General features: G+C 45.8%; 1 pseudogene; it reads left to right on the top strand.

The window, feature by feature from the left end:
- The first annotated feature begins 6,865 nt into the window (after window positions 1-6,865).
- LOC127292906 (uncharacterized) lies at window positions 6,866-9,300 on the top strand (annotated as a pseudogene).
- Window positions 9,301-10,503: the final 1,203 nt, after the last annotated feature.

The raw sequence follows: 10,503 nt of genomic DNA, 5'->3' as shown, positions 1-10,503 counted from the left end.
CGTACCGGTGGCTCCTCTCCCATGATCCGTGGGCCAAAACATTTTGGGCCAGGAGGACCCTCAGATTCGATCATTTCGGAAAGATGTACTCTGTCCAGCCTGTGCCTCGCATCCTGGTCTGGCAAACATCTTTCCCTGTGCGATCTCCCAAGGGGTTCCGGTAGACTCTTGTTCGCTCTACCTCGGAATCTCCCTCTCCGTATCTTTCCGGTTCCGCGGCTCTTGCCTGCCGGTACCTTGGTGGTGGCATCTCCTCATACGCTGCCCTTGCAGCTCTATAATTTTGCCCGGTCTCATGTCTACCGGCATGATTGTTTCCGGCATAGCCTCCTCTGGCGTAGCCTCGTTCTGCCCCTTGGCTTTTTCTACCGGCATCGTGTTGCCCGGCTTGTTGTTTTCCGGCAAGAACCGGATCGTACACAGTCATCTCGTCGTGCGTTCATCTCTTTTTCTCTTCTTCTGTCCGGATGGGGGGACGATGCCTGCCCATGGGACTTGCTTCCGGCATTCTTTGTTGAACGCGCGGATTTTGAGGCCGCGGCCTTGTTCAGCTTAGCCAGTTGCTCAGCATTCTGCTGCTCAATAGTTTCTAGCAGCTCTCTAACACGCTCTTGCTGTTTTGCCAAAGCATCTCCGGAAAGCGATTCACACAGCTCTACTGCAGCTTTAGCAACTTTTATAGTTTTATCCGGGCTGCTGTACTTAGGTTTTTCCACGATGCTAACAGATGCAGAGGTACTTTTGCCGGCAAGAATTTCTTTGCGCAAATCCTGATCTAGGTTGCGAGCTTTTAGCCGGTTCTCCGGTATCCTAGCAGCATGCGCGCTAACAGAAGGAAATCCATGGGCAGCGTTATACTCACGTAGGGTTAGGTTCAGCTCGCGCTGCGCCCGGACGATGTCCTTGCCGCTCTCGAGCACCTTCTGGCGTTGCGCCTCCAGCTCCGCCTGAGCCGCTGCCGGGTCGATGTTCTGCGCGATGGGGGTGGCGAGGACGTTCATCGCCGCTTGGAGCGGTGTTTCCAGTGGCGCGGATGACGCTCCCGCTGCGCCTGCGTCGCGCTCCAGCGGTGGCTTGGCCGCACGGGTCGAAGCCGCACGACCAGCACCTTCACCCACAACCTCTTTTCCTGCACCAACCACGCCGGTCATCATTACCTCGACGCTGCCGGCGGCGCGGCCAGCACAGAGCCATCTTGGCGGGTCCGGTGCCACCAGCACCGGCGAGAGGCGCTGGCGCACAGGGACGGTACCGAAGTAGACGCGGTGGCTGCCAAACTCGATGATGCGGCCGTTCTTGGGGAAGATGCCGCCGTTGGCGAAGCAGCCCGCGTTGTCGTTGATGAAGTCCATGGCGTAGATGCGCTGCACGAGCGCGGACACCGTACGCTCGCCGGAGATCTCGAGGATGCCCGCCCGAATGTGAACTCCTTCAAGCGCCACTTCATGCCCCACGGTGGGCGCCAACTGTCATCGTGGCGAACGAGCAGATGCCATAGGATGGCTTAGATTGGGGCCGAATGGACGCTAGAGGATTCGGGGGAGGGTTTGCGACTAGATGGGATGAACTTCCGGATGCTTTCCTCAAGAACGCAACCAAAGGCCGGTATGCAAGAAGAGAGACAAGAGGAAGAACTCTTTACTAGTTTGCAAGCTTCATTGATCTCAACATGGTTACAGGTGCTTGAATACAAGTTCCATCGTCTAATCCCTTCTGTGGACACGCGCCTGTATGAGGCAGTACCCCCTCTCCTTATATAGGGGAGAGGGTGGCTTACAGAACAAGGAAACCTAATGGCATCTTTGACTGGACAAACTACTTTACAAAGCTACTTTAACCACAGATGACGTTGGGGTCCTCTTTAATCAGGAACGCTGACGTCCTCCGGCTTCTTTCAGCGTCATCTCTCTCTTTGGCGCCAGGGCTCTGATTAAAGCCACTTTGCTTAGCTCATCCTTGTCGTCTTGCTCTGAAGAGAATCTTTGACCAGTCCTGCCGACAGGCCCTTCTCTCCGGTATCTTCTTTACCGGGTTCCGGCATACCCCCTTGGGGTTGCCGGCTTAGCTTCACTTAGCCCAAACTCCTACCTTTGTTTCCGGTAAGAACATTAAACCGGTATCTCGATGGCTCAAACCATCCGGTTTGGCATGCCTTTGGCATACCGGGGGTTATCCCCCCAACAGGGCTTATGTTATTTTTCCATTTTTTGTTCCTGCAAATGCACAATGTGTGTTGTAGCTTCTCCACTTGACACAGCAAAATGACATGACAGTAGACTAATGGTTTTGGATGGTATTGCAAAATGACATGCCAATTTTTACTATTTTATGCGATATGATCAATGCAATCTACTTTGTCGTAGCTTCACCGAGTAAGTATATCCTGCCACAACATGCAGTTTTCATATGCATACTTGTGCTGGTACTGCCAGTATGGCAATACTTTATTGTGGAGTATTGCTGATAAATGATACTACTTTGAAAGAGGGGAGAGAATCAAACAGGATGGCTTATCACAGAGCTCCTTTTGTCTGTTTGATGTTCTTAGGGAGAATCGAGATAATTATTATGTTCTCCCTTGATTTGATTTGATTGGCATCAGAATTCTCGAGCTTAGCGCTGTCAGATTTTGTTGGGATTTTAACTTGTATGGCAAGCTGTAGCATGTATTAGCCTTCTTTCTTTCCAAAGTTGCATCAATCACTTTGGCTTATATGGTACTTTTTCATCTCTGTTTTTACAGTCATTCAATACTTGGAAAGATCATTTGGAGCAGCTATTACAGTGAACCACAGTGAAATTACTAGCACAGTTCAGAAGCAAACTGCTCAACTGAAATCTCCTGCAAGAAGTAGCACGCCTCCAGATTCTGATTCAAATACTTGTGCAGCTGGATCTGAGATTCTTTCAGTTGGAAGTTTCTCAGATGATACACTGGAGTTTGAATCTTTTTACTCTACTCTGGATAGTGGAAATCACTTGGGTAGACCTATATCTTCTAAGAGCTCTAAGCTCCCAGGGTTCTGTTGGCCTGTGGTTGATCGTGATGTGTCGCACTGTGGTACGTACGTGCGAGGCGGTTGCTTGTCTGCCTGGAGTGGTGCAAGCTGGAGGTCGGTTTGCTCCTGAGCTTTGACTTACGAGGTCCCCAAACACAAACAGCCAACCCATTCTTATTTCCCCCAGTTTCGCCACTAGCCAGTCCGATCAACCTCCCGCAAGGTTGGGGACGCGGTGCCCTGCCAACCTGCCGGCGGCGCGCCCGATCCTCCGCTGCTCCGACTTCCAGTCTCAGCCCACGTCCCTACACCAAGACCCGGCCCCGAGCTTCCAGTGGCGCGTCCCTGGCCAGGAACTACAGCACGGCACCTCGCAGCCCCCATCGTCGGCAGGAGCACCACTAACGTTGTCTCCTCACTGGAGCTGCAGGTTAATCTCTTCATGTCTCATAATCTCTCCCTCTCACAGCATATCTGTTGACCCCACTTTTCCTCCCATTTTTCCTTGTTGCACACCGTAGTTGTTTGATGGAATGCTCCAAAGTACTTGCAGGCTTTAACAGTTCAACATCAATTGTGTTCTGAAAAAATACAAACTGTTTCAGAAGCAGTAAATGTTCTTCCACTTCAACAAAGTTAATTGAAGGAGATTTCCAACGAGTGATCAGTGTATTGTGTTGACAACTTAATATGATTATAAGTTGCAACAGACCAATAGAGGGACTAATGTGGAATGTAGGTAATTTTGTTTTTCACCCATGGTCTATGTTTGTCAGTCCACTACAATGAACCAGCATGTGTGGTACTGTAACCTGATTGCTATTTTAAAAAGGCTCAGAAACCCCAATGGTTTTGACCCAAATCTGCACATTCATAAAGAAAGAACATCTAGCTGACTGTAATAACTACACTCGAGACATACAAAATGAACTTGATGGAAAATTTTCACCAAATTGATTGAAATTTATCTATTTGTAACCTGATGGCGTATGGGCTGAGATGTCATTAGCAAAATAACAGTCCTTTTGTACTTTCTTTTAACTTAGTTTCACATATGCCGTAAATTATTCATTTAACCACAGTAATATTATTTGCAAAAACTATTCCTATTACAAACCGTTGCAGTTGGAAGATAATGTTGTAAACCAAGTTCTTCCTGCTATGTCAGAGCGATACCCAGTCCAGAATGGTCCTCCTTGAAACAAAGTTAAGGCCATGATTATTGAAACCCAACTAATTATATATAGCCCATATTTAGCTGCTAGAATATTGTTTACCATAATTTCATTGGTGGGATGGTGTTGATTTTGGGACGGCTTCGTTCCCGCTGGGGTTTTCAGATTAGGGAATGGTATCCGTTCTCCATGCACACAGAAGAGAAACCAGTCTCTTGGATAGGGTTTGTGTGTGCCAACGACGGCTAGAAATCGACTTGCCAACCGCTTCGACTACACTCTATCGGCAGGTCTTCGTCCCTTGGCCCAAGCCTAAACCCGCTATTGAGGTCTCAAGCTTGGATCCATCCAACACCGGGCCGCCACAAACCTACAGCAGGAGTCGGACCTCCTGTAGCACATCAGGAGGCTACACTAATCCGGCGAACCTGGAGGATGATGCAGTAGAAACCTGTGTGTATCTATTGCCATTTCTTCAGATCTACCTGTATGTGTAAGCATACCTGTAGCTTTATATACATATATATGCTTCGTAATGCGCATGCTCCCTTTTACAAATGTACAGATGCGTGGTGTTAGAATTAGGATTGATGATGCATGTTGGTAATTGCAGATGTATATTATGTGCATCAGTTGTATGCGGGATTGCAGGTATGTCTTCCTATGTGTGTGTATTTGGACCAGTTATTGTTGTTGTTTTATTCACTCTCATTCCTGTTGTGCATCGTCAATATTCCCGTTACATGGATTATATATTATATTATCCTGTAGCTTTCATGTATATGAAGCATGATCATGCTGCTTGCATATATGATCTATTTTCACGATATGATTTGCTAGATGTGAACAAGGTTGCATACATTGTAGGTATCCAAATATCGTTAGGAAAATATAGTCCCGTCTGATTAGGTGATAATTACTATTTGACATATGTACCATCGACACAAGTTATTTGGCATGGAGAAGACTTTGTACTTGTTTCACCTGTACAGTTCAAAGGTGAAAATGACAAGAATCGAGGAAGGAACTAGGGAGGCCGGCAATGGACATGAGCAGCATCGATGTGGTTGACAGCCTAGGCAATGGATTGATGGTCCTTTATGTTTATTGAACCTTTTGTGCCGTGTATGGTTTGATTGGGATTTACTTAGTCAGTTAATTTGCAATTCGTAGCAATTAGGCAGCAAACTTAATTAACTACAAGTTAGCACAAAGCAACGACATAGAAATGTTGAATCAAACCTTATGTTAGCTGACCAGCGGGCCGAAAGGTTATGAAGAACTTAAGTTCATTGAGAGGAAACTGATTAGTTTCATTTTTTAGTGTGTGGATTGAGCATACATGTGGCATTTGTTCACCGGTCTCTCTCATATATCCACAGGTTATTGAGTGGGAGGAACTGAATGGGCACTACGGTGCAGATGCATTTGTCATCTGACACATTGTTGGTGATGCCATACCAATTTACGTATATGGCATTTCATGGTGCCCCCTTCACCTTGGTATCTCTTTCTCGCACTACACTTCCTCATGTTGAGTTTGGCATGCTTTTTCTTCCCATTTATTAATTTATGGTGCTTACATGTGACCAGTAAATATCAAAAATGAATATTGTTGTTCTCTTTATCGATAGGATTAAAGAAGATTTCTTGATTAGAGGAAAGGTAAAAAAGAGGTTGTTGCTTCTCTTTGGTAAATGGTTGAGCCTGTTTGTAGGATTAGTACTGCCGGCGGTCACCGCCTGCTCGCAAACCCTAGCTAGGGTTTGCTTTTTTTTTAGTTTAAAGTCCATATAGGGCTTTCTTTTGTGTAAAATTTGCCCAAAATAGGGCTAAGTTTAATGACCAACTAGTTTAAATTTATGTTTTGTTGTTTTCCTTTTTTATTTTGATTTTTTGTTTATTTATTACATATGCGCTGCGTCCGTGCGTTGGGCGCAGCGCGCGACCCAAACGGACACACGGACGCGGGCCGTTGTCCGCGTGTCCGCTCGGCCACCCAAACGGCCCAAAACGGATGGCCCAGCGCGTCCGTTTGGGTCGCGCGGTTGGAGATGCCCTAAGGCACCTTTCTTGATTAGGGAAAAATAACTCATTTTCTCTCTTTGGTAAAATAGTAACACTAAGAGAAGTCCGAATTTTGAAAATGTTTCCTTGGATGAAAGTACATCAAAAGGCTTCAATAAGATTTATTACTGCAATAAACCCACCAAACTTGGAAAATTGATCAACCCTTAATAAAACTGCATAATAATTGCAGTACGAATGTAAACTGAGATCATTTTAAAGACCTTATTAATGTGTTTCTGCAGAAATAGAATTGCGCCAGTTTTAATTTACTTTGTGATATTACTTCCTCACAACAGAAATACAAATGTTCTGCCCTCAAATTTTTGAACCGGGAACCTCCTCACCATGCAGAAATCGTCCCCCACTTTGTATGTACCATGAAAAGGGAAATAGTTAGCTTGTCGCTGCATACTTCTGACTTTTGTATGGCATATTCGAGCCTTTCTGAAGATACGGCATGCAGTGCATCGGCTTCCATTGCTGGGCACCCGAGGTACATTTGGTTTTACTATACCCAACAATAGAAGAACATTTCTTAGAGCCTAACAAAAATTGGAGTATCTTTAAAGCATGCGATGCTATTGTTTATTGGCTAGCGGAGTATTTTGTATAGACATCTTTTGTTGATTCTATGTCGAGCGGCGCAGCAAAGCGTGCTGATCCATCTAACCAAAGGAAAAGACTTTTCAACGAATGGCGCACCTCACGACAGATAGCGCTACATTAGACACGTCGGCCACCGACATCGTTCACCACAGGAAAATCCTATTAGCCAGAGGTGTAGCAACGAAAAATTTAAACGACAATAGCAAAGAACGGCGCAGCAAAGCGCGCTGGGTCCATCTAGTATTAAATGAGTTCCACAGGCCATCAGCTGATCTTGCTGCCACTGCTGCTGATTTGAAAGTTAGACTACAGATTTACAAGGTCCAGCTTTTACTTCTCACAAGAAACATGAAGGTTGCCAAGAGAGAACTCAAAGTTCTAATGAACATGGCACCTGGTAGGGATTCTTCAACAAAGCTTCTCTTGAAGTCCCAGCTGGAGTATGGAGGAAATTATTGGAAGGCTGTGAAGCTGTTGAGCACACCCATTAATTGGACTGAACCAGTGATGCTAGCCATGTTCTACAACAATCTTGGTTGTATAACTCCACCAGCAGAGATCCTACCATACCTCAATATTGTTCTTCAGCAAAGCACTAAAGTATAGCTTAGTTCTTCGTTTGGAGAAACCATTGAAGCTGTCTGCATCATCACAAGACAAATCTTGTCTTGTTCATACAACTGTGGCATCCAGCATTTGATGTGTGGCAAACCACTGTTAGCAGCTCGTTGTTTTCATGAAGCCCTGCCACTCTTGCACCATCGACCCCTCTTTTGGCTCCGTTTTGCCTAGTGTAGCCTGTTTGCTCTAGAAAAGGGCCTCCTTACTGCAAGAGGTGCTACATCATGTAATGATGAGATTGAAATTCATGTTGTGGGGTCAGGGAAATGGCGACATTTAGTTATCAATCCGGTGAACTCAGCAAGTCATTATTCAGATTCTGGAAGTTCATATGAACATGGAAATTTGATATCACTTAGATTTGCTCGACAGTGTCTACTCAACACCCAACTATTAATGGAGCAGAAAAAAAATGGTGATTGCATCAGATGCAGAGGATTGCAACCAAGGAGTACAATGCCAGAAAAGTTCAGGCCAGAAGAACACAATCAGTGTGGAATCCAAAGTACCTTCTGGTCCAACAGCTAATGCAAATGGAGAACAAAAGGGAGCGGCGATCCTGAATGGCACTATGCAGATCTCTCTTGCTATGTATGATGATATCTGTAGGAAAGAGAACCTCAAAATTCGTCAAGCCATCCTGGGGGACCTGGCGTTCATCGAACTATGTCTTGAGAACTCCTTGAAAGCTTTGTCTACCTGATGCAGCTTCCAGCATGCTCGAGAATGTACCTATTCTTTGGCCATGTATATGCAGCTGAAGCATTGTGCGCGCTGAATATGCCAAAGGAGGCTGCTGAGCAGTTGACTGTTTATTTGAGAGATGGCAATGCTGTATTGATGTTGCGTTGCCCTACAGTCTTCAGAATCATGAAGGCATGTCCAATGGTATGCCCCAACTTACTTCCTCATAGGTCCAACTAGGATCGGGATGCCACCGTGCAGGCCAAAAGATGGTTCGGTTGAGGCAGTCGCTTCTTGCAGAGGAGGCATGATCCTCAAGAAAAAGGGAGGAGAAAAGAATGAGATTGATAGGAAAAGCGGGAGGGTGAAGGAAAAAGCTTGAACCAGATTGGACAGGCGTAGACAGCCGTGTACTGTATGCTCGCGTCACCAAGCTACTGCTGCTTTGGGCAGTGGTGATTCCGAGCGATGGCCTCAAAGGTTTGTACTGATGTGGCTGTACTGGAGCAACCGCTTGAGGTTGCTTCCTTTGTACGTGCCCTGAGAAGGCCCCTGTTGAGAAAGACAGAGATGGTGAAACACAGTCACTCCTACTGTCAGAAGACTCACCTCAAAAGAAACTCAGCATTCAGAGTCTCTCAAGCCCGAGGAAGCGTGTGGTATTGTGCATGTTGACCTAGGCATGACTGCCGCAGTGAGGGAGAGCTTGAGCAAGCCAGCTACATGGTGAGCCGTGGTTTCGCATTGTTGCCCAACAACCCTAGGGCATAGCTAGCATCCGTTTATGTGGACCTTCTGCAAGGGAAAGCGCAAGAAGCTATCGTCAAGCTGAGACGGTATAGAAACGTGAGATTTAGGACCGGTAGTGTTGCAACCAACAGAAGACTTAGCCTCCTTTCGCTGAATTTTCTATAGTTGATAATGGCCATTTCTTCAGTCGGGCCTTGACCCCATGTGGATGATCATCATGAAAGATCGTACTAATGTTCTTCCTGTGTACCATACATAAGAAAAAAAAAAGACTGTAGATCTCCCCCCGCTTCCCCATCATTATCTTTTCCAGGTTCACAGGCTGTAATTTGTTGAGGTTACTCCAGTTTTACTTTGCCGCTCTTTCCACCGAAGAGAGGTGAACTGATGGCATACCTTCCGATATTCGTTTATATTCAGAAAAAAAGGTTACAAATTTAGAATCTGAGACCTTCAGTATATTGAAGTATCAGTTGAACGCAGCTGTGTTTCCTGTTTCTGTCGAGATGGACATCGTTATATATATGGAGATTTATCTTCATCAACTCTAAATGGGCAAGCTACGGTGCGGTAAGAGGCGTATATGCTTTCAAATCTCTTGCAATATCTGAACGGGAGACGCATCCTTGTGGTATGTGTAGTGTTTACCGATGATGTCCGCTAATAAAGACACAATTTACTTTTGATTCAACACATTTACAGATCCTGCTACCTCCTCTGGAACCATAATAGTCTTAAGAGCTACTACCTCCTTTTCGATAAATAAAGCGCACACGTATTTGAACACGAACTTTGAAAAAGAAAAAATGAGCAACAAAATCTTGATTATATTGTATGTAATTAGTTTCATTTTCGTGTTGAAAAATATTTCCTAATGATATTAATTTTATACCAGCAGTTTTTATCTATTTTGGAGTATTTTTGGTAAAAGAAAAAACAAGGGAGACTTATTCATTTGAACAGAGGGAGTATAAACACGACGTCAACTTCTGCGCACACTGACGTGTGATGGGTGCCCCGTATCGAGTCGAGATAGGCCTGGGAGACAAAAATGGGCTGACGCCTGAGGATGCCTACCAGGCTTCCATCGTTGTGGCCCACGCGCCCTTCAAAGCATCTTAGGGCCGGGTCACAAGGGAAAAGTTGAATTGGCCATTTCCGACATGCCAGGTATCCCAGGGAACTCGCTGAGCACGCCCTAAATGTTGACCCGACAGCCAAACCAGTACAGCAATCAATGCGACGATTTTCTGAACCAAAGAGAAGAGCAATTGGCGAAGAAGTTAATCGACTCCGCAAGGCAGGATTTATTCGAGAGCTTAAGGAATCTGAGTGGGTGGCCAATCCCGTCATGGTGCCGAAGAAGGACACAACCGCCCTCCGCATGTGCATCGATTACACCAGCCTTAACAAGCACTGCCCGAAAGATCATTTCCCACTGCCTCGAATAGACTAGATAGTCGACTCCACGGCCGGGTGCGACCGTCTCTCTTTCCTCGATGCATACTCCGGGTACAATCAGATTAAGCCGAAGAAGGAAGATCAGGAGCTAACCGCGTTCATCACTCCACACGGTGTTTTTTGTTACAACGTCATGA

The sequence above is a fragment of the Lolium perenne genome, chromosome 4 (genome assembly GCF_019359855.2).
Source record: "Lolium perenne isolate Kyuss_39 chromosome 4, Kyuss_2.0, whole genome shotgun sequence".
NCBI classification, from domain to species: Eukaryota; Viridiplantae; Streptophyta; class Magnoliopsida; order Poales; family Poaceae; genus Lolium; species Lolium perenne.
This window is presented reverse-complemented; position numbering and strand designations above follow the sequence as displayed.